This window comes from Crinia signifera, chromosome 2, assembly GCF_055691185.1.
Source record: "Crinia signifera chromosome 2, ASM5569118v1, whole genome shotgun sequence".
NCBI classification, from domain to species: Eukaryota; Metazoa; Chordata; class Amphibia; order Anura; family Myobatrachidae; genus Crinia; species Crinia signifera.
In genome coordinates, this window is record NC_139218.1 from 362,173,178 (window position 1) to 362,193,088 (window position 19,911).

Below are 19,911 nucleotides of genomic sequence, written 5' to 3' on the forward strand. Positions count from 1 at the left end.
AGTGGGTGCAGTTTCACCCCCTTGCTCACAGCTCCGCTCCGATGTGGGTGAGAGACGGAGTCGGCCCAAGGATCATTAACCCCAGTGTTTCTGGAAAGCTGAGGAGATAATGTGGCCTCCTCCAGGTAACTTATCACCTGTATATTAGATGTAGTGTATATATATATATATATATATATATATATATATATATATATATGTATATATATATATATATATGTGTATATGCAAGTTACAGTCCAGGATGAAGGTGTAACTGTTTTCCCAAGTGATTATTCTGTCATATTTATACTCAGCTGCTGTGCTATGTGTTTTTTTTAATTGGACATTAAATTACTGACTATACTGAGGTGTACCGTCTATTATATGTTAACCTTTGGGTTGTAATATTTGTTTTTGTAAAAATATATGTATGTATGTATAACATAACATAATGAATACGCTAAATTCGCCCTTGGGTACACAGGCACCTCCTAATGATGCGCTCTCCCCGCCGCTTCCTACCCTTTAAAGACGCTGGCTGGATGCTGCCCGGTGCTCCATCGCCAGGCGCCTCCTTCCTCCTCTGCCTGGCAGCAGCAGGTTTGTCCCCACACACCACTGCAGTGGCAGGCTCCTGGCAGCTCTGTCATATATACATGCCACTGTGTATATAGCACAATGGGGGCATTATATGTGTGTGGCACTACAGGGAGCACTAAGCATGTGGCACTACAGGGGCATTATATGTGTGGCACTATGGGGGGCAGTATGTATGTGGCACTATTGGGGCATTGTGTGTGACACTAAGGGGTCAGCATTATGTGTGTGGCTCTGTGGGGGACATTATGTATGTAGAACTAAGGGGGGCATTATATGTGGGCAACAAGCATGTAATTCCCCCAGACAATGAGACTGTAATCCCCCTGGGCAATGAGCATGTACTCCCCCTGGGCAACAGGCATGTAATCCCTCCTGCAATAAGCCTGTAATTACCACTGGCAACAAGGATGTAGTCTCTGTGGCAATGAGAATGAAACCCCCCGGTGTAATTTGGTGTGTGGCATACTGTGTAATTGGCATTGCTGTGTTTGGAATAATGTGTAACGGGCATTACAGCATATGGCATAATGTGTAATAGGCAATTCGGTGTGGGGCATAATATGTCATGGGCTTTATGGTGTGGGACGTAATAGGTAATTGGCATAACAGTGTGTGGCCGAATATGTAATTGGTATTATGGTATGTGGCCTAATATGTAATTGTCATTATGGTGTGAAGCGTAATGGGCATCACAGTGTGAAGCCCAACGTGCAATGGGCATTACAGTGTGTGGTATAACGTGTTAGGCATGTGGTATACTATGTAATGGCTGTGTGACGTGTAATAGGCAATATGGTGTAAATTTTTAACATGCACTGTCCCTATTGTCAAGCCCTGACATAATGTGTGATGGGTATTACTGTGCGTGTCATTATATGTGATGGCCATTACTGTGCGTGGCATTATGTTTAATGGCCTTTACTGTGCCTGGCATTATGTGTAATGGCCTTTACTGTGCGTGGCATTATGTGTAATGGCCATTACTGTGCGTGGTATTATATGTAATGGGCATTACTGTGTGTGGCATTATGTGTAATGGGAATTACTGTGTGTAGCAGAGTGGGCACAGCGGGCAGGGCGGCTGGACTGGATTGTGGAGCAGCCGAGTAGCTGAACTGAGCCAGCCTATCAAACAAAGTAAGGAAGAGGTTTTTTTTTCTAAGGTGCCCTTTTGCATTTATGGTGGCATGGGATAGGGTGGGGTGTTGTGTTGTGTTGGGGGAGAAGGGGAGAACAAGGAATCTTGGTCATTATTTTATGGCCCCCATATTTTTAAAAATGGTTACTCTGCTGTTATTTGGGGAGGGGGGACAGGCAGCAGCCCTGAGGGTGCACTGCCCCAGGGAATGGGGTTTTACATAGCACTTTTTGTCACCAAAAGGTTAGGTAGCAGGTGCTATTGGTGGGAATAATTTGTCCCTTATCAGTCCAGGGTTGCCCGCATATGTGCAATATCAGTCCAGGGGTGCCCGCATGTGTGCCCTATAATTCTATGGGTGCCCCCATGTGTCCCATATCAATCGTATAATACCACGCCCCTTTTTGCGATGTCACGCCTCCTTTCACGAGACCATGCCCCTTTTTCGCCGCGCGGCTTAGCCGCGCAATGGTCATGCTTTCTGGGAGGTTGAGCCTGGGACCACCCATTAACATATTTCTAGATTCGCCTATGTACATATATACTAGTTACCAGCCTGTCACAGATCTCCCAGCTTATTACATATATACTAGTTACCTGCCTGTCACAGAGCTCCCAGCTTATTACATACATACTAGTTACCTGCCTGTCACAGAACTCCCAGCTTATTACATACATACTAGTTACCTGCCTGTCACAGAACTCCCAGCCAATTACATATATACTAGTTACCAGCCTGTCACAGAACTCCCAGCTTATTACATATATACTAGTTACCTGCCTGTCACAGAACTCCCAGCCTATTCCATATATACTAGTTACCTGCCTGTCAAAGAACTCCCAGTTTATTACATATATACTTGTCACCAGCCTGTCACAGAGCTCCCAGCTTATTACATACATACATACTAGTTACCTGCCTGTCACAGAACTCCCAGCCAATTACATATATACTAGTTACCTGCCTGTCACAGAACTCCCAGCTTATTACATATATATTTCTTACCTGCCTGTCACAGAACTCCCAGCCTATTACATATATACTAGTTACCTGCCTGTCACAGAACTCCCAGCTTATTACATATATACTAGTTAACTGCCTGTCACAGAACTCCCAGCTTATTACATATATACTAGTTACCTGCCTGTCACAGAGCTCCCAGCCTATTACATATATACTAGTTACCTGCCTGTCACAGAACTCCCAGCCTATTACATATATAATAGTTACCTGCCTGTCACAGAACCCCCAGCTTATTACATATATACTAGTTACCTGCCTGTCACAGAGCTCCCAGCTTATTACATACATACTAGTTACCTGCCTGTCACAGAACCCCCAGCTTATTACATATATACTAGTTACCTGCCTGTCACAGAGCTCCCAGCCTATTACATATATACTAGTTACCTGCCTGTCACAGAACTCCCAGCCTATTACATATATACTAGTTACCTGCCTGTCACAGAACCCCCAGCTTATTACATATATACTAGTTACCTGCCTGTCACAGAGCTCCCAGCTTATTACATACATACTAGTTACCTGCCTGTCACAGAACTCCCAGCTTATTACATATATACTAGTTACCTGCCTGTCACAGAACTCCCAGCCTATTACATACATACTAGTTACCTGCCTGTCACAGAACTCCCAGCCTATTACATATATACTAGTTACCTGCCTGTCACAGAACTCCCAGCTTATTACATATATACTAGTTACCTGCCTGTCACAGAACTCCCAGCCTATTACATATATACTAGTTACCAGCCTGTCACAGAACTCCCAGCTTATTACATATATACTAGTTACCAGCCTGTCACAGATCTCCCAGCTTATTACATATATACTAGTTACCAGCCTGTCACAGAACTCCCAGCCTATTACATATATACTAGTTACCTGCCTGTCACAGAACTCCCAGCCTATTACATATATACTAGTTACCTGCCTGTCACAGAAATCCCAGCTTATTACATATATATTAGTTACCTGCCTGTCACAGAACTCCCAGCTTATTACATATATACTAGTTACCAGCCTGTCACAGAACTCCCAGCCTATTACATATATACTAGTTACCTGCCTGTCACAGAACTCCCAGCCTATTACATATATACTAGTTACCAGCCTGTCACAGAAATCCCAGCCTATTACATATATACTAGTTACCTGCCTGTCACACTAACGGAACATAACAGTAATGTCAGCACCACCAGTGCATGTGCCCGAACAAAGTAACACTACAATTAGACTACTGATCAGAAACAAACAGCCCATACAAAACACATGGGGAGGCTTACATCCAGCCCGTACATATAACCCGGGGAACCTTACATCCAGCCCGTACATAACACCTGGGGAAGCTTACATCCAGCCCATACATAACACCAGGGGGGAAGCTTACATCCAGCCCGTACATAGCACCTGGGGAAGCTTACATCCAGCCCGTACATAACACCTGGGGAAGCTTACATCCAGCCCATACATAACACCAGGGGGGAAGCTTACATCCAGCTCGTACATAACACCTGGGGAAGCTTACATCCAGCCCGTACATAACACCTGGGGAAGCTTACATCCAGCCCGTATATTACACCTGGGGAAGCTTACATCCAGCCCGTACATAGCACCTGGGGAAGCTTACATCCAGCCCGTACATAACACCTGGGGAAGCTTACATCCAGCCCGTACATAACACCTGGGGAAACTTACATCCAGCCCGTACATAACACCTGGGGAAGCTTATATCCAGCCCGTACATAACACCTTGGGAAGCTTACATCCAGCCCGTACATAACACCTGGGGACGCTTACATCCAGCCCGTACATAACACCTGGGTAAGCTTACATCCAGCCCGTACATAGCACCTGGGGAAGCTTACATCCAGCCCGTACATAACACCTGGGGAAGCTTACATCCAGCCCGTACATAACACCTGGGGAAGCTTACATCCAGCTCGTACATAACACCTGGGGAAGCTTACATCCAGCCCGTATATTACACCTGGGGAAGCTTACATCCAGCCCGTACATAACACCTGGGGAAGCTTACATCCAGCCCGTATATTACACCTGGGGAAGCTTACATCCAGCCCGTACATAGCACCTGGGGAAGCTTACATCCAGCCCGTACATAACACCTGGGGAAGCTTACATCCAGCCCGTACATAACACCTGGGGAAACTTACATCCAGCCCGTACATAACACCTGGGGAAGCTTATATCCAGCCCGTACATAACACCTTGGGAAGCTTACATCCAGCCCGTACATAACACCTGGGGACGCTTACATCCAGCCCGTACATAACACCTGGGTAAGCTTACATCCAGCCCGTACATAGCACCTGGGGAAGCTTACATCCAGCCCGTACATAACACCTGGGGAAGCTTACATCCAGCCCGTACATAACACCTTGGGAAGCTTACATCCAGCCTGTACATAACACCTGGGGACGCTTACATCCAGCCCGTACATAACACCAGGGGGGAAGCTTACATCCAGCCCGTACATAACACCTGGGGGAAGCTTACATCCAACCCGTATATAACACCTGGGGAACCTTACATCCAGCCTGTACATAACACCTGGGGATGCTTACATCCGGCCCATACATAACACATGGGGAAGTTTACATACTACCCATACATAACACCTGGGGAAGCTTACATCCAGCCCGTATATAACACCTGGGGAAGCTTACATCCAGCCTGTACATAACACCTGGGGATGCTTACATCTGGCCCATACATAACACATGGGGAAGTTTACATACTACCCATACATAACACCTGTGGAAGCTTACCTGCACCGAACAAGTAAAATGCTACTCTCTCTGAGATAATAGCATTCACAGCTGCTACCACTGCAGCATCTGGTGGTGGAGGTGATGCTGCCGTGAGGTGCCCTATGCTGGAGCTGCTGCTGGTTTCAGATTCACAGCTGCTGTTATCAGATTCACAGCTGCCACTGTCCGAGGAATCTGTATATATTGTTAGAAAGTGATAGACAGAATCAGATTGCTTGTTATGGGCAACATCCTGGGGAATCTCACATCCAGACCGTACATAACACCTGGGGAAGCTTACATCCAGCTCGTACATAACACCTGGGGAAGCTTACATCCAGCTCGTACATAACACCTGGGGAAGCTTACATCCAGCCCGTACATAACACATGGGGAAGCTTACATCCAGCCTGTATATAACACCTGAGGAAGCTTACATCCAGCCCATACATAACACCTGGGGAAGCTTACATCCAGCCCGTACATAACACCTGAGGAAGCTTACATCCAGCCCGTACATAACACCTGAGGAAGCTTACATCCAGCCCATACATAACACCTGGGGAGGCTTACATCCAGCCCGTACATAACACATGGGGAAGCTTACATCCAGCCCGTACATAACACCTGGGTAAGCTTACATCCAGCCCGTACATAGCACCTGAGGAAGCTTACATCCAGCCCGTACATAACACCTGGGGAGTCTTACATCCAGCCCGTACATAACACCTGGGGAAGCTTACATCCAGCCCGTACTTATAACCCGGGAAACCTTACATCCAGCCCGTACATAACACCTGGGGACGCTTACATCCAGCCCGTACATATAACCCGGGGAACCTTACATCCAGCCTGTTCATAACACCTGGGGAAGCTTACATCCAGCCCATACATAACACCTGGGGAAGCTTACATCCAGCCCGTACATAACACCTGGGAAGCTTACATCCAGCCTATACATAACACCTGGGGAAGCTTACATCCAGCCCGTACATAACACCTGGGAAGCTTACATCCAGCCCGTACATAACACCTGGGGAAGCTTACATCCAGCCCGTACATATAACCTGGGGAAGCTTACATCCAGCCCGTAGATAACACCCGGGGAAGCTTACATCCAGCCCGTACATAACACATGGGGAAGCTTACATCCAGCCCGTATATAAAACCCGGGGAATCTTACATCCAGCCCGTACATAACACCCGGGGAATCTTACATCCAGCCCGTACATAACACCTGGGGAAGCTTACATCCAGCCCGTACATAACAGCTGGGGAAGCTTACATCCAGCCCGTACATAACACCTGGGGAAGCTTACATCCAGCCCGTACATAAAACCTGGGGAAGCTTACATCCAGCCCGTACATAAGCTTACCCTCACTGGGCAGGTAGATGTCCTCCTGCGCCAGAGGTGTCCCCACCTTCACAGTAATGGGCACGACCATGTCCTCCTGTGCCAGAGGTTTGCCCACCACACGTAGAGGAGTGGTGCCGCTGGTGTTGGGGGGCTTCTCAGCACTAATGGGCTGGACCATGATCCTCCTCACTTTGGCAGACTTGCCTGTCTATAAGGTGCAGAGGAGGAGACACCATGAGCTGTGACTACATAACTCTACATAACAGTGCAGTCACTTTTTACCATAGAAGCACTAGCACAGATCAGTAGATTGAGTAGAAGCAGGAGTTCAGCACCGCGTACAGCGCCCAGTGGAATCAGCTGGAGCGTCACCATTGTGGCTTATAAGTTATTGTTATAACTATAGACCCCCTTACATTATGCGATTTGGGCACGATTTTGCCCGATTCGGATGAATCGGGCCGTGAAATCGTCCCAAATCGCATATGGTGACATCCCCTCCGACCCGATGCGCGGCCCCGTGCGCATCGGATCGGAGATGGGAGGTCGGACGGGCTGCACATAAGATTTGCTAAATCTTATGTGCTGCCCGGAGCCGTGCTCCCCCACAACAGGGGACCTACCAGAGTCAGGCGCAGGGAGCCGAGCAGCATCAGCGGGAGCGGCGCAGAGTACCAGGGAGCCGGGCACGAGAAGACGCTGCAGCAGCAGCACTTCAAAAAAAAAAAGGGCCATACAAACGCATAGGAAGCCATTCATTGGCTGAGACCTCTTTCAGCCAATCAGCGATTGGCTGAGACCTCTCTCAGCCAATCGCTCATTGGCTGAGAGAGGTCTCAGCCAATCAATGGCTTCCTATTCGTTTGTATGGGGTTTTTCTTTTTTTTTGGAAGTGCTGCTGCTGCATCGTGTTCTCCTGCCCGGCTCCCTGGTACTCTGCGCCGCCGCCCCCCCCCTGCTCCCTGCCCAGCGGCTTCCTGCCCGGCTCCCTGCACCCCGACCCCCCCCCCCTGCCCACTCTCTGTTTGCGGGCATATTCCTGCTGCTGTCCCCCGCTCCCATTGTCCCTGCAGCTCCCCGGGAGTGGCATGTGATAAATCGCATGCGATTTATCACATGCAAAACTTGGCACATGAAGTGCCATCGCATGTGATCCTTCCTGGGGAGCTGCTGGGACAATCGGGTCCGACTTGTCGTTATGACAAGTCGGACAAATGTAAGGGGGCCTTATGACTACCAACGTGAGCAGTTATAATAAGATTATAGCAATGTATAATGATGGAGATTAGATCCGCCCAGCTTTTTTTAACTGTATTTTCACTAAATTTCATATAGTGTCACTAACATATAACCATTGTTAGTGTAACACTCACTGGAGAGTACAAAGTGACTACCAGGGGGTATGCACTATCGCACAAAAGGGGGGGGGGGGGTACCCAGTAACTTCAAACCCCACCCCCAGTTTTCTTTTAAACATCTGCACTCGGACCGGCAAAGCCCCGCCCCTCACAGCATAATTTAATGAGTAGCGGGTCTATGGTGAGGGGAAGGGTATAATATGACATAATACAAAAGAATCACGTCAATTTTGCCCCACCCCTTCACACAGACCTGGGAATTGTGGCATTATGCTAGGAATGGGTGGAGCCTAACAATGCAAACTGTCTGGGTCTGACCTCATCCTCCCCTAAACTACAGTAACAGTGAGTGTGTTAGTGACATAATAAATATATATATATATATATATATATATATATATATATATTGCCACCAATGGGGGGAGAATCAGATGTTTGCCTTCATCGATGGTGCAACATAACACGTGTCATGCCCTGTCCCTGGATTTGATTGGCCCACGAGCTAGTCTGTCTGGAGAACTTTAACTGGTGTCATCCTTACCGACTAGAGTGCCAGCTTGCAGCACCAAAACATCCACATATATATAATATTACATACCTTCCAACTTGACCTACTCCAAAATGGACAAAATGCTCTTTTCTAGATTTCTTGGACTTCTCTATTAGGCCCTTATTCTGGTTGGTGCGGTGTTTGCCGCTTGCGGTCGTACCGCCGATGTTTTTCGTCTGCGCATGTGCAGAGGTCACTCTGCGCATGTGCAAGCGGTTTCGCCGTACTTTTTTTTAGACGCCGCACAGGGGGTGGAGAGGGGCGTGAGGGGCTACTTAGCCTCATTACCCTATGCATACGCCCCGCGTTTCATGGGCGTTCCCATGCAAACGCTGGGCGTATGCATGGTAATAAAGCCGTGACGCATGTGTAGGGGGCGGGCATCTGACATCGCCGGATGTCAGCTGCCCGCCCCCATACATGATTTCATACGGACAAGTGTCCGTGTGGTCTAGGGTGGCGGGAGCTGGTGGAGCGTGCGGCCCTGCATTCGATGGTCGGCGACCATCGAATGCAGGGGCTGCTCCCAAGATGGAGGAGGCGTATCCCCGTCCACTTTCATGCGGACCGCCACATATCCGCGTACGGACGGAGGTGGCGATCCGTATGGAAGGCGGGGATTCGCCTGCACGGTCCTGGCCGCATATTCTGATCTGGCCGCACAGATCAGAATAAGGGCCAATATTAGGGATGACCATCGATGTGGTTGCCATCGATGGCGATATTGCATGTAGTCATTGATGGTAGCCTTCCACAGTATGTAATTGTGGTTTCACCAACTGATGGTTATCCGTTTTATGTGACAGACTGGCTCATGGGCCAATCAGTTCCAGGGGCAGGGCATCACAGGTGTTATGTTTCACCATCGATGAAGGCAAACATCTGATTCTCCCCCATTGATGGCAAAAATTTATTATTCAACATCAGCCAGAAACCATCAATGACCATGAATTATCGATGGTTGTTGGCCATGCCTACTTATTTTAGGATTGCTATCACCTTTCTTAACAAGCAACTAGTTCAACACAGGTGACGGCAATTATAATATCAGAGGGAAGCGCAGGAGCAGAGCATTGTGTCCCTCCTGGAATGGGTCATGTTGGGAGAAACCCCCATCTTACATCCTGCTTTTCCCTTGGTATGAGGGTCACCAGCAGGGGTGCCAGATCATCCCTTTAATAAGCGCACATATGAATTACACAGGTCCCAGGGGTCAGAGTTCATACCAACTGTCATTACATCCAATGAGCAATCAATATATTTTTAACACAGGATTTGGGGCTAAACTTGACTACTCATCGGACATAATGACAGTTGGCATGATCTCTGACACCTGGGACCTGTGTAATTAATATATGCTCTTATTAAAATGATGATCTGGCAACACTGGTCACCAAGTGGCATGCGCAGTTTGTGGCAGTTAGAGTCAGGCAGGAGGAAGATGGGCAGGAGGCAGCTACTGGCAGGAGAAAGGCGTACACTGCAGGGAGCCAAAAAGGTGAGAGGGGGTCTCCTGGGGTCACCTATACAGTGCAAAGGAGAAGGTGCATACCCCTAATACTACATACAGGGAGCACCATCTACCCATGTACCCCTAATGCTACATACAGGGAGCACCACCTACCCATGTACCCCTAATACTACATACAGGGAGCATCACCTACCCGTGTACCCCTAATGCTACATAACAATGAAGCAAATAGTGGCCACCGGTGTCAAAAACACTTGAATTCCCCCCATAGAGTTGAAGAGCAGCGTTACCCTTTTTGTTACATGGATGTTCAATACATGGAAAAAAAACAACACTTAAGTTAAAGTGGAAATGTGCGCACATTTAGAATAACAATACAATATACCTATCCCCCCGTATTTAGGCTACAGAACTGGACAAATCACCACCATATCTGCCCAGAAACTCCCAATATCGGCTGAGCTCCCCCTATGGCGGCCTATGATAATTCTCTGTATGTACAAAGTACAATCCATAAATATAACAGCGCACTTACCTTCCTGCTGGGTGCAGGGATGCACAGTTTACTGCACATGCAGCCCATAATATCAGCTGTATTATATAGGTAACGGCCAAAAAATTAGAGTAGAGCTGAAGCACAAGAGAATAAACTCAGCTTCCTCTCCTGATGCCGGTAGAAAGTCTTCTGACACAGAGCATTTGTGATGTCATAATGATGTCATGGGACAAGATGGCCGCTATGCAGTCAGTTAGTTAGTGTTAGTGGGTATTACTGTATATATCTCAGTGTCTTCTAACCATAACATAACACCGTCATCCAGTTCCCTCTTTATACTAATAAAACATTGGGATATTTGTAGCAGTTTTACAATTGGCAAAAGCAGCACAAAAATAGGTACAATACATTTACTATGAGGGCGTAGACCCATGACTACCCCATGAGCCGTGAACCCGCCCCTATGAGCTGTGACCCCACCCCCTTTTTGTGCGCAATTATAGGCTGCTAAGGAAACAACAACCATTATTAGTTATACCATGGGGGCAATATTATTTAATTCCTATATTGGGGGAGGTAAAATAAATATATAACAATTGCACAGTACCACTTCTTTAATAATGGGCAATGGGTGTAATTCTCAGCATACAGATGGGGCAGGCTACATCCTGGCTGGCGGATCGCCAGAACGTCCCCGCTGGCGATCCGCCAGCAGCCTCGCCATCCATCAGACTGAGACGCGCGTGCGTCTCACGCGCATCTCAGTCTCCATCGGCGGGGCGACGGAAACCCTGTCCGTATCCGCCTCAGGGAGAAGGACAGGGTTAGGGGGGGAAGGTGCGGGCAGGCGGCGGGGACCCCGGGTTACCGCGACAAGCCGGCGGGGAGCGGATGGAAGCACCGTCGGAAGGGGACGCGCGCGCCTCTCGTGCGCCGATTTTTGGCCGATTTGCATGCTATTCCATCCTTGCACACCCCCAGGTACTATGCGATGGTATGCAATGCGATTTTCGGGAAAATGCCCCTGATTGTACAATTAAATATCGCATAGCATTGCATGCCAGCAAGTGGCATGTGATGCGATTCGCAATGTTAAATGCACCCCCATTGTCAACGACACCCCCACCATCAACGCCAACCCGAAGCGTGGCGAGTGCAGCGAGCTTGCGAGGGGCGGCGGTAAGCATCCTCTGACCTTTTCATACCCCCACTATCCACGTCGGCGTGGAGTTGATTATATATAGTGTGGCGAGCACAGCGAGCCACCGAGCCCAAAGCGTGGCGAGCAGACGCAGATCACTTTACATGTATTCCGCGTCCCCTCGCCGCGCTTCGGGCTCGGTGGCTCGCTGGGCTCGCCACACTATCTAAAATCAACTCCACGCCGACGTGGATAGTGGGGGTATGAAAAGGTTGAAGGATGCGTACCGCCGCCGCTCGCCACCCTTCGGGTTGGCGTTGATAGTGGGGGTGGCGTTGACAATGGGGGGGCATTTAACATTGTAAGAACCCATTAGGGTGCTTGTACATTTAAAAATCGAATCGCATCACATGCATCGCATGCCGCTATATTGCATGCAATGCTATGCACTACGATGGAAATCGGGGGTGTGCAATGATGGAACAGCATGCAAATCGGCCGGAAAAACTTGAAAAATCGGCCAAAAAACGGCCGCAAAATCGCATCCGATTTTTGCATGCGATTTGCTGCCAATTTCGCAGGCGCCCTGATAATACACAAGTACCGAAAATCCTTATCTGTGTAACAAATGTTCTAAGCTCATGCAAGTTTCCACATAACTGATCTTTAAACCATTCTCTCCTTTTTGTTCTGCAATGTGAGGATGGATGGAATAATTATTTACCATGGTGCACTGCCCTCCGAGCCCGAAGTGTGGCGAGCGCAAGCGGATACCTGTGAAGCCCGCAAAGGGATGCGTTTACCTGTGAAGGTATCCGCGTTCCCTCGCGGGGCTCGCTGCGCTCGCCACGCTTCGGGCGCGGTGGCTCGCTGCGCTCGCCACACTATTCTATTCTCAACTCCACGCCGACGTGGATAGTGGGGGTATGAAAAGGTCGTAGGACGCGTACCGCCGCCCCTCGCGGGCTCGCTGCGCTCGCCACGCTTCGGGTTCACGTTGATCGTGGGTTGGCGTTAACAATTGTGGGTGCCATTTCACACTTCAGGGTGGCTATTTGGCCTCTGTGGGCCATTTAACATTGTTTCCTATGGAAAAATCGGGTCAATTGAGGCATTGAACATGAAAATCGGGTCAATTGAGACATTTAACATTGTTCCCTATGGGAAATCGCGGGCATCGCGTCGGTCGCGTCACACCCGATTTTAAGTGCATTCAATGCCCGCGATGCCCGCGATTTTTTTACCTGCGATGCCCACGCGGGCGCCGTGCTAGGTAAAGAGTACCTTTTTTTTTCCATGTCAACAAAATCAAAGAGTATAAAAAAGCAAAGAAAGTGATAGCAGGCAAAACAGGAGCGACTTTGGGGGAAATTTACTAAAGGGAATTTGTAAAAAATAGGTGTATTTGTATCCAGAAATACACTTATTTTTGACATTTACTATCCTGAAAATACGGCAATTCGTATTCGTATTGATAACACATCAATACGAATACGAATTGCCGTATTTTCGGGATAGTAAATGTCAAAAATAAGTGTATTTCTGGATACAAATACACCTATTTTTTACAAATTTCCTTTAGTAAATTTCCCCCTTTATCTCCATGGTAAGCGGAGTAAGTAAATTGCCCCCCAAGTCCGGATCTCATTTCTGTAAAGAAAGATACAAATACAAATTGGATAGTGTAAATATTGTGGCACGTTCTCTTTAAAACTCTTTGGGTGAAATTTAATAGGATGAGAGATTTAGAAAGTGAGAGATTTGGTAAGAAATCTCCAGTTTTTTTAAAGCAGCAATCATTTACACTTCAAAATCACACTGGTTTTGCAGTGTAAATGATTGCCGCTTTAAAAAAACTGGAGAATTCTTACCAAATCTCTCACTTTCTGAATCTCTCATCCTATTCAATTTACCCCCAAATAACCATGGGTCTTATTCTGATCGGTGCGTACTTTCCCGAATTCTTTCGGATCGCGTTTTTTAGCCGTCTGCGCATGCGTGGGGAACGCTATGCGCATGTGCCACGTATGGTCTCCGTACTTGTTCTCACTAATACCGTACAGAAATGTGCACCGCAATCATTCGGCCAATATGGGTGTGTTATGGGCGTCATGCGGAATGACACAGGGGCGTAGTTTCAAAGTGGGCTAAACTGGGCGGAAACATGGGCGGACACGGGGGAGTACACATATTTGGGTAGGCGTGCATTCGGACAGCACGCCGAATGCACGCGAACAAAAAGGGTAGAAATGTGCGGTGTCCAAAAGGCTAGTATTGCTTTGCGGACACCACTCGGTCATGCGCTAGGCAATCGGAACGCCTAATCAGGACGGACGCAACACAACCAATGTCAGCTGAACCCAATACAATCACCTACTTTACTCATTACTTGTTAATGACACGCTTCTCACTGCTACAATTGGAAGCATTGCAGCTTAAAGGGAACATTACATGCTGCACTTGTCACACACTTTTACACTGCAAATAATCAACACAACTTAATATTAATAATACTAATACACATGTCACTTCTGCGTGTATCAATTAATACAGACATTTGTGGGGCCAAAATAACATTTATTAAAGAAACTTTGCCAAAAATGACAAAAACATCACAAAACAAATGGTACCATAACAGGACTAAAAGTAAATAATATATAATAAATAGCCACAGCAGAATCATTAGGAACACATCAGGTGGCTTCATAACAAAAGTACAGCACCAACACTTCAAGTACAGCACACAGTAATGCTAGCCCAAACAGGGCAACAGGGGAACCAAACATGACATTTGAACCGCGGGCAAATGTGGTGACCCTCGGCACGGATTTTGACACAGGATGCTGACACACACAGCTCAATGGAAGATTTGGGAAGACATAACGGTGGAGATTAATGGGGACACAAGTTCATTTGCGGGCACGTTTGCCCCTGGCAGGCTCCTTGCCACGTGCTGCAGCTCTTCGGCCTCGCCCACGGCCACGCTCAGATGGAGGGTCACGTGGAGCACATGCTGGGGAGGGGGGGGGGGATCTTCTTCCCCGTCTGGCAGCAGGGAGTGATGATGTTGGTAAAGCACCCGAAGCGGGTGACATTAGGACCCTATTGGTGGTAACTAGCTCCACCATAAGTTCATTATGGCGGAGGAGGAGTTCATTTTGCCGCAGGGCTTGATCAGCCAGCACCTGCAGGCTAGCAGCAATAGCTTGCTGGCTGTCACTCATAGCTTGCTGGCTGGCACTCATAGCCTGCAGGCTCGCAGCAATACTCTGCTGGCTGGTGGTCAAACCCTGCAGCACCTCCTCGGCCCTACGCACCCGCTCGAATGCCGAGTCTCCCTGCTGCACAATACTGTCTAGCACACGGCCCCACGTGGACAATTCAGCCGCGGACATTTCTGCTACTGGGGCCAGGTGGCACAGACTCCACAACCTCCTCAAGAGAATCTGGACCAAGCGGTGGGGATGCTGTTGAACGAGAAATTACCAATTACCACACATTCCATGCCAAATTCAAAACATCTACTTATGGCCTGCCAAATAATTACCTTCAAGCGTAGAAGCCATCACTTCCACTGGGGACTCGCTGTCTATGGTGCTCACCCCCCGGACCTCCTCCACTGCAATGCAGCACTGGGCCATCTCTTCCAGGGGGGTGAGCTTCAGCTTGCCAGGCATGGGGCCAGCCCCAGAGGTGTGGCTGTGTTGCCACCGCTCGGTCAATTTCTTCTTGAGGTTGCCTTTGAAGTCGTGCCACCTGCAATCAAAGTGTACATATTAATACATGTAACTCCTCATGTTTGCTGTAGCACCCATTGCAATATGAAACATAATACAACATGTGCCTACTGACACCAAACTTACATTATATTCATTTTTAAAACCAACCCTTAGAAGATACAACAACAGTCACCCTCCAATAACTATCAATTCAATGTCATGGCCAACATGTCTGTGCCTCCAAGCAACGTGAACACCCATTGACCAACTCCATCTAATATTGAATGTAAACATTACTGGACTTGTACTGCTCAAATGTAACACACATGTACTTGCCTCTTCTTAACGTGCTCCGCCTCACGAACTTGTGGAGCCACTGCATTAATCTCCGCCGTTATCTCCTCCCAGATCTTCCATCTCCTTGTGTGTGTCAACTTTACCGCTGGGCACTCTATTAAATCACGTGCCCGGGTCACCAGGATGTCAAGCTCCTGCGGTTCAAATGCCATGTTTCTTGTGGTTGGTTCCTCTGTTGCCCGACTGCGGCCACGGGCACGGCCACGGGCACGGCCACCGGTTGGTGTACTTGAAGTGCTGGGCTGGCTACTCTGTTGGGAAGCCACCTGCTGTGTTCCCAATGATTCTGCTGATGCTGAGGATGGGCCAGCTGCTGATTGGCCTGATGTTGATGGCCCATCGGGCTGCTCTGGGTTGAGGGGGACATAGGTGGTGTTGGCTTCCATGCGGGACAAGAGATTCTGCACCACCTGTTCTTCCTCTGACTCTGAGCCAGCCATGTTTGCAACAACTGTTTGCCTTTCTAGGACAACTTTAAATACTATTTCTGTAATTGGCGTTAATCAGCTGCAACCTGCGTTCCGTACGGCCGCGTTCCGTACGCCAGCGTCAACCGTGCGGCGCATACGGGACGCCCCTTGGTGTGGAAAAATATTTCTCAAAAACCAGGAAAACTGAGTAAGTCAGATTTAGTAGCTAAATGCAGATTCCAACACCAATTACAAAATAAAACAGAGGTCACACATGAACTGTATATTTGAATGTACATCTGTACTGTGCACTTGTTTGGTATGTAGTACAACTGACACTACCCATTCCATATGTCAATCCAGTCCACCACTTAGCCACAAGTAATCAGTGCTAGCATCCAAATCACATGTGAAAGCACTCCAAATTCAGGTTGGATGCTAGCTACTTTTCATTCCACCTCTGTAGTAGGGGCCAGTAGAAGGTAAGTGTACACATGGCAGCATGGGCTAATTTTTGTAAAAGGTCTGCCACTATTTGCTATGTTTCTGCTGCATAGCTTTCATTATAAAATAGCTGTTTAGAACCTTGTGGAGTTAGGTGTAAGTGTCTACTGATGCAGACTATTTCACCTGGTGCTTCTACCCATGTTTGGTGGATGGTATAGATTATATATAATGTGTTTCCATCTTATTTTACACTGTCTGTTTAGGATGGGTGTGCGATGCAATGGGTTAGCCGTCTGTTCTGGCGCATACACGCTGTTAGTGTAAAAATGAACAATAAAGTTAATACCAAATATCACTCTGATCAACCAATGACAGCACATGATTGTTTGATTTGTGCCATTGCTAAGATGGCGGCCTATGGGAGAGCAGCCCCATTCTCTTCCGCGGAGCTGCGAACTCTGGTCTCCGTTATGGAGACCAGGCTGGGGCGTGCCGGCCCTTTTATTACAAACCGGCAGAAGCGACAGGCATATGCATTGGCCCGCAGGCGCATATTCGTGCGCACCCAGGTGCGCAGGACCATCGCACAGCTGGAGCGGCGATGGTCTGATCTCAGGCGGCGCCAGCCTGATACGGGCCAGCATTGCTCGATGTAAGTGTTTACCCATTAAATGCCCAATTGTACAATATTGCTGACATGACCATTTTTCAACCAATAAGGTAACCTGCCTGATCCATGAGTTAAACATGGCATACAATATATGTGTGCTACTTCCTGTTTGACACCCTGTAATGGTCATAAAATATGTTATTGGGGAGGATTAATGCTTGTGATGCTTACAATGGGCCAAATGTCACAGCATACCTGCCATGTTACAGGCTGTGTTTTGTAAAGGCCACTAAGGAGCTGTTTGCCTGTACAATTATCAGTACTTATAACCTTTGCATTTCTAGGTTGATAAGGCTTAATACAAATTACCACTAATTGGCACTTTTTTGATTTATCCCAAACACAGCACGTGATCGAGCAAGACAGGCCCGGGAGGAGGCAGAGGCGTCCCAGGCCCAGGAGGAGGCGGAGCCAGCTATGGGCGAGGAGGGAGAAACTGAAGAAGGGGTGGCGGAGGAAAGGGATGAAGTGGTGGAGGATGTGTGGGCAGTGGAGGCGGAGGTGGTGGCTTTCGACCACGAGGTGGCAGCCGAGGAGGAGGTCGTGCCAGCCGAGGAGGCCCAGGAAGAGGGGGAGGATGAGGAGGCCTGTGAGGTGGAGCAGTGGTATGTATACATAAAGAATCATTATTCCTTTTGTCATCCACTATTTGATATGTAGCACTGTTGATTCAAATGTGTTTGAAAATACTATAAAGGCAAACAACAAATTGGGTAGCAACAGACACACTTTGGGGTTAGATAGGGTGGCCAAACCATCCCTTTCATCCTGGACACATATTAATGACACAGGTTGTGCGGATGGCTTTCAGGTCGATTTTAAGTGCCACTGAACCTGTGTAGTTAATCTGTATCCAGGAAGAAAGTGATGACTTGCTCATGTAAGGGTTACATGTCCCTGCTGGTTGCATACAATCTGTAGCCTCATCTAGGTGAGTAGAGTTTACTGGTGATTGTTCTTTGTAAACTAGATTCAGTATGGCATAAATGGAGTATGGACAGGCGTGGCTTAGACTGGAGTAACAAGTGGTCAGTGCCCCTGGGCCCTCCTCTAGCTAACCACCCCCTTCGGTCTGCATGTATGTTTTGCACCATAATTGTGTGTTGATTTGGTCTTGTAAGCTTGCAACAGGGCCCTCCTACCTCCAAGTCTGTATGTTGTTACCCAGTTTGTTTTATCACTGTCTACTATTGTAAAGCGCAACGGAATCTGCTGCGCTATATAAGAACCTGTAAATAAATAAATAAATAATGCTTTTGAGCATGGGAGTGGGTTAGTGCTGCAGCTTCCCCTAACTGGCATTCTGACAATGATTTCTGGAGCAGACCATCAGCAGCCAAGCCATGCTTGATTGCACAAATGTACTGAGCATTCCTGAGAGTTGTGTAACTCCCCTGCCAGGCTCCATCATATAACAGACAATGAACTTTGTTTGCCGAATTTTGATTGGTGCAGCGCGTGACATGCTTCTCACAGCTTTGTCATGGGTGGGTTTGGATTGAGAAGGAGCAGTATGACTGTGAGGTGTTTGACAGAGTAAAGGGTAGAGGGCCAAAATCTGGCTTTCCATGTAGTATGTATGCATGTATGTATAGGTGTATATCTCATATATATAGTTATATATGTGTGTATATATATATATATATATATATATATATATATATAGAGATATATATATATATATATATATATATAAATATATATATATATACACACACACGTGTCACAATGCATGTTTAAAAAGTAGGTTTGACTATGTTAAATGTATGCATGAATATCATTAGTCATTTTTCAATTTGAATTTCCTCCACAGATGAGAGTGCCCAAGCAGAGGAGGGTCGCCGTGGGGCCCTCCTTCGTCTGCAAGGCCTGATGCGCCAAATGTTGGCACTAATGGACAGCATCATTGATGCCGAAAATTAATTATGTGTTTTTGAAATGTGTTTTGTAATAAATCGTTATTGAAAGTTCAAAGTTGTCAGTGTTTTTTTCTAACATGCTAAAGTATATGTGTGGTACTTATGTAGTATCTGGGCTGCCGATTTCTAAATCGGGTACATTGCATCGCATCGCATGCGACCATCGGATGCGATGCGATGACCCGATTTTTCCATAGGTATCAATGTTAAAATGGACTGAGTCCATTTTAACATGGAATTCAATGGGAAAAAGGGGTCCTTTTCATACCCCTACTATCCAAGTGGGCATGGAGTTGGATATAAACCTGTGGCGAGCGTAGCGAGCCACCGAGCCCGAAGCGTGGCGAGCGTAGCGAGCCCCGTGAGGGGACACAGAATACCGTCCCCTCGCGGGGCTCGCTTCGCTCGCCACGCTTCGGGCTCGGTGGCTCGCTACGCTCGCCACAGGTTTATATCCAACTCCATGCCCACTTGGATAGTAGGGGTATGAAAAGGACCCCTTT

At 47.6% G+C, this 19,911-nt stretch overlaps 1 long non-coding RNA gene across 1 annotated transcript in view; it reads left to right on the forward strand.

Annotated features, from left to right (window-relative positions):
• The window catches only part of LOC146059194 (uncharacterized), a 28,515-nt gene extending 9,104 nt beyond the window's left edge, over positions 1-19,411 (forward strand). Inside the window, exons 4-5 of the long non-coding RNA XR_014470172.1 lie at positions 17,836-18,094; positions 19,303-19,411. This is a non-coding gene — a long non-coding RNA (uncharacterized LOC146059194). The remainder of the gene's footprint in view (positions 1-17,835; positions 18,095-19,302) is intronic.
• Positions 19,412-19,911: the final 500 nt, after the last annotated feature.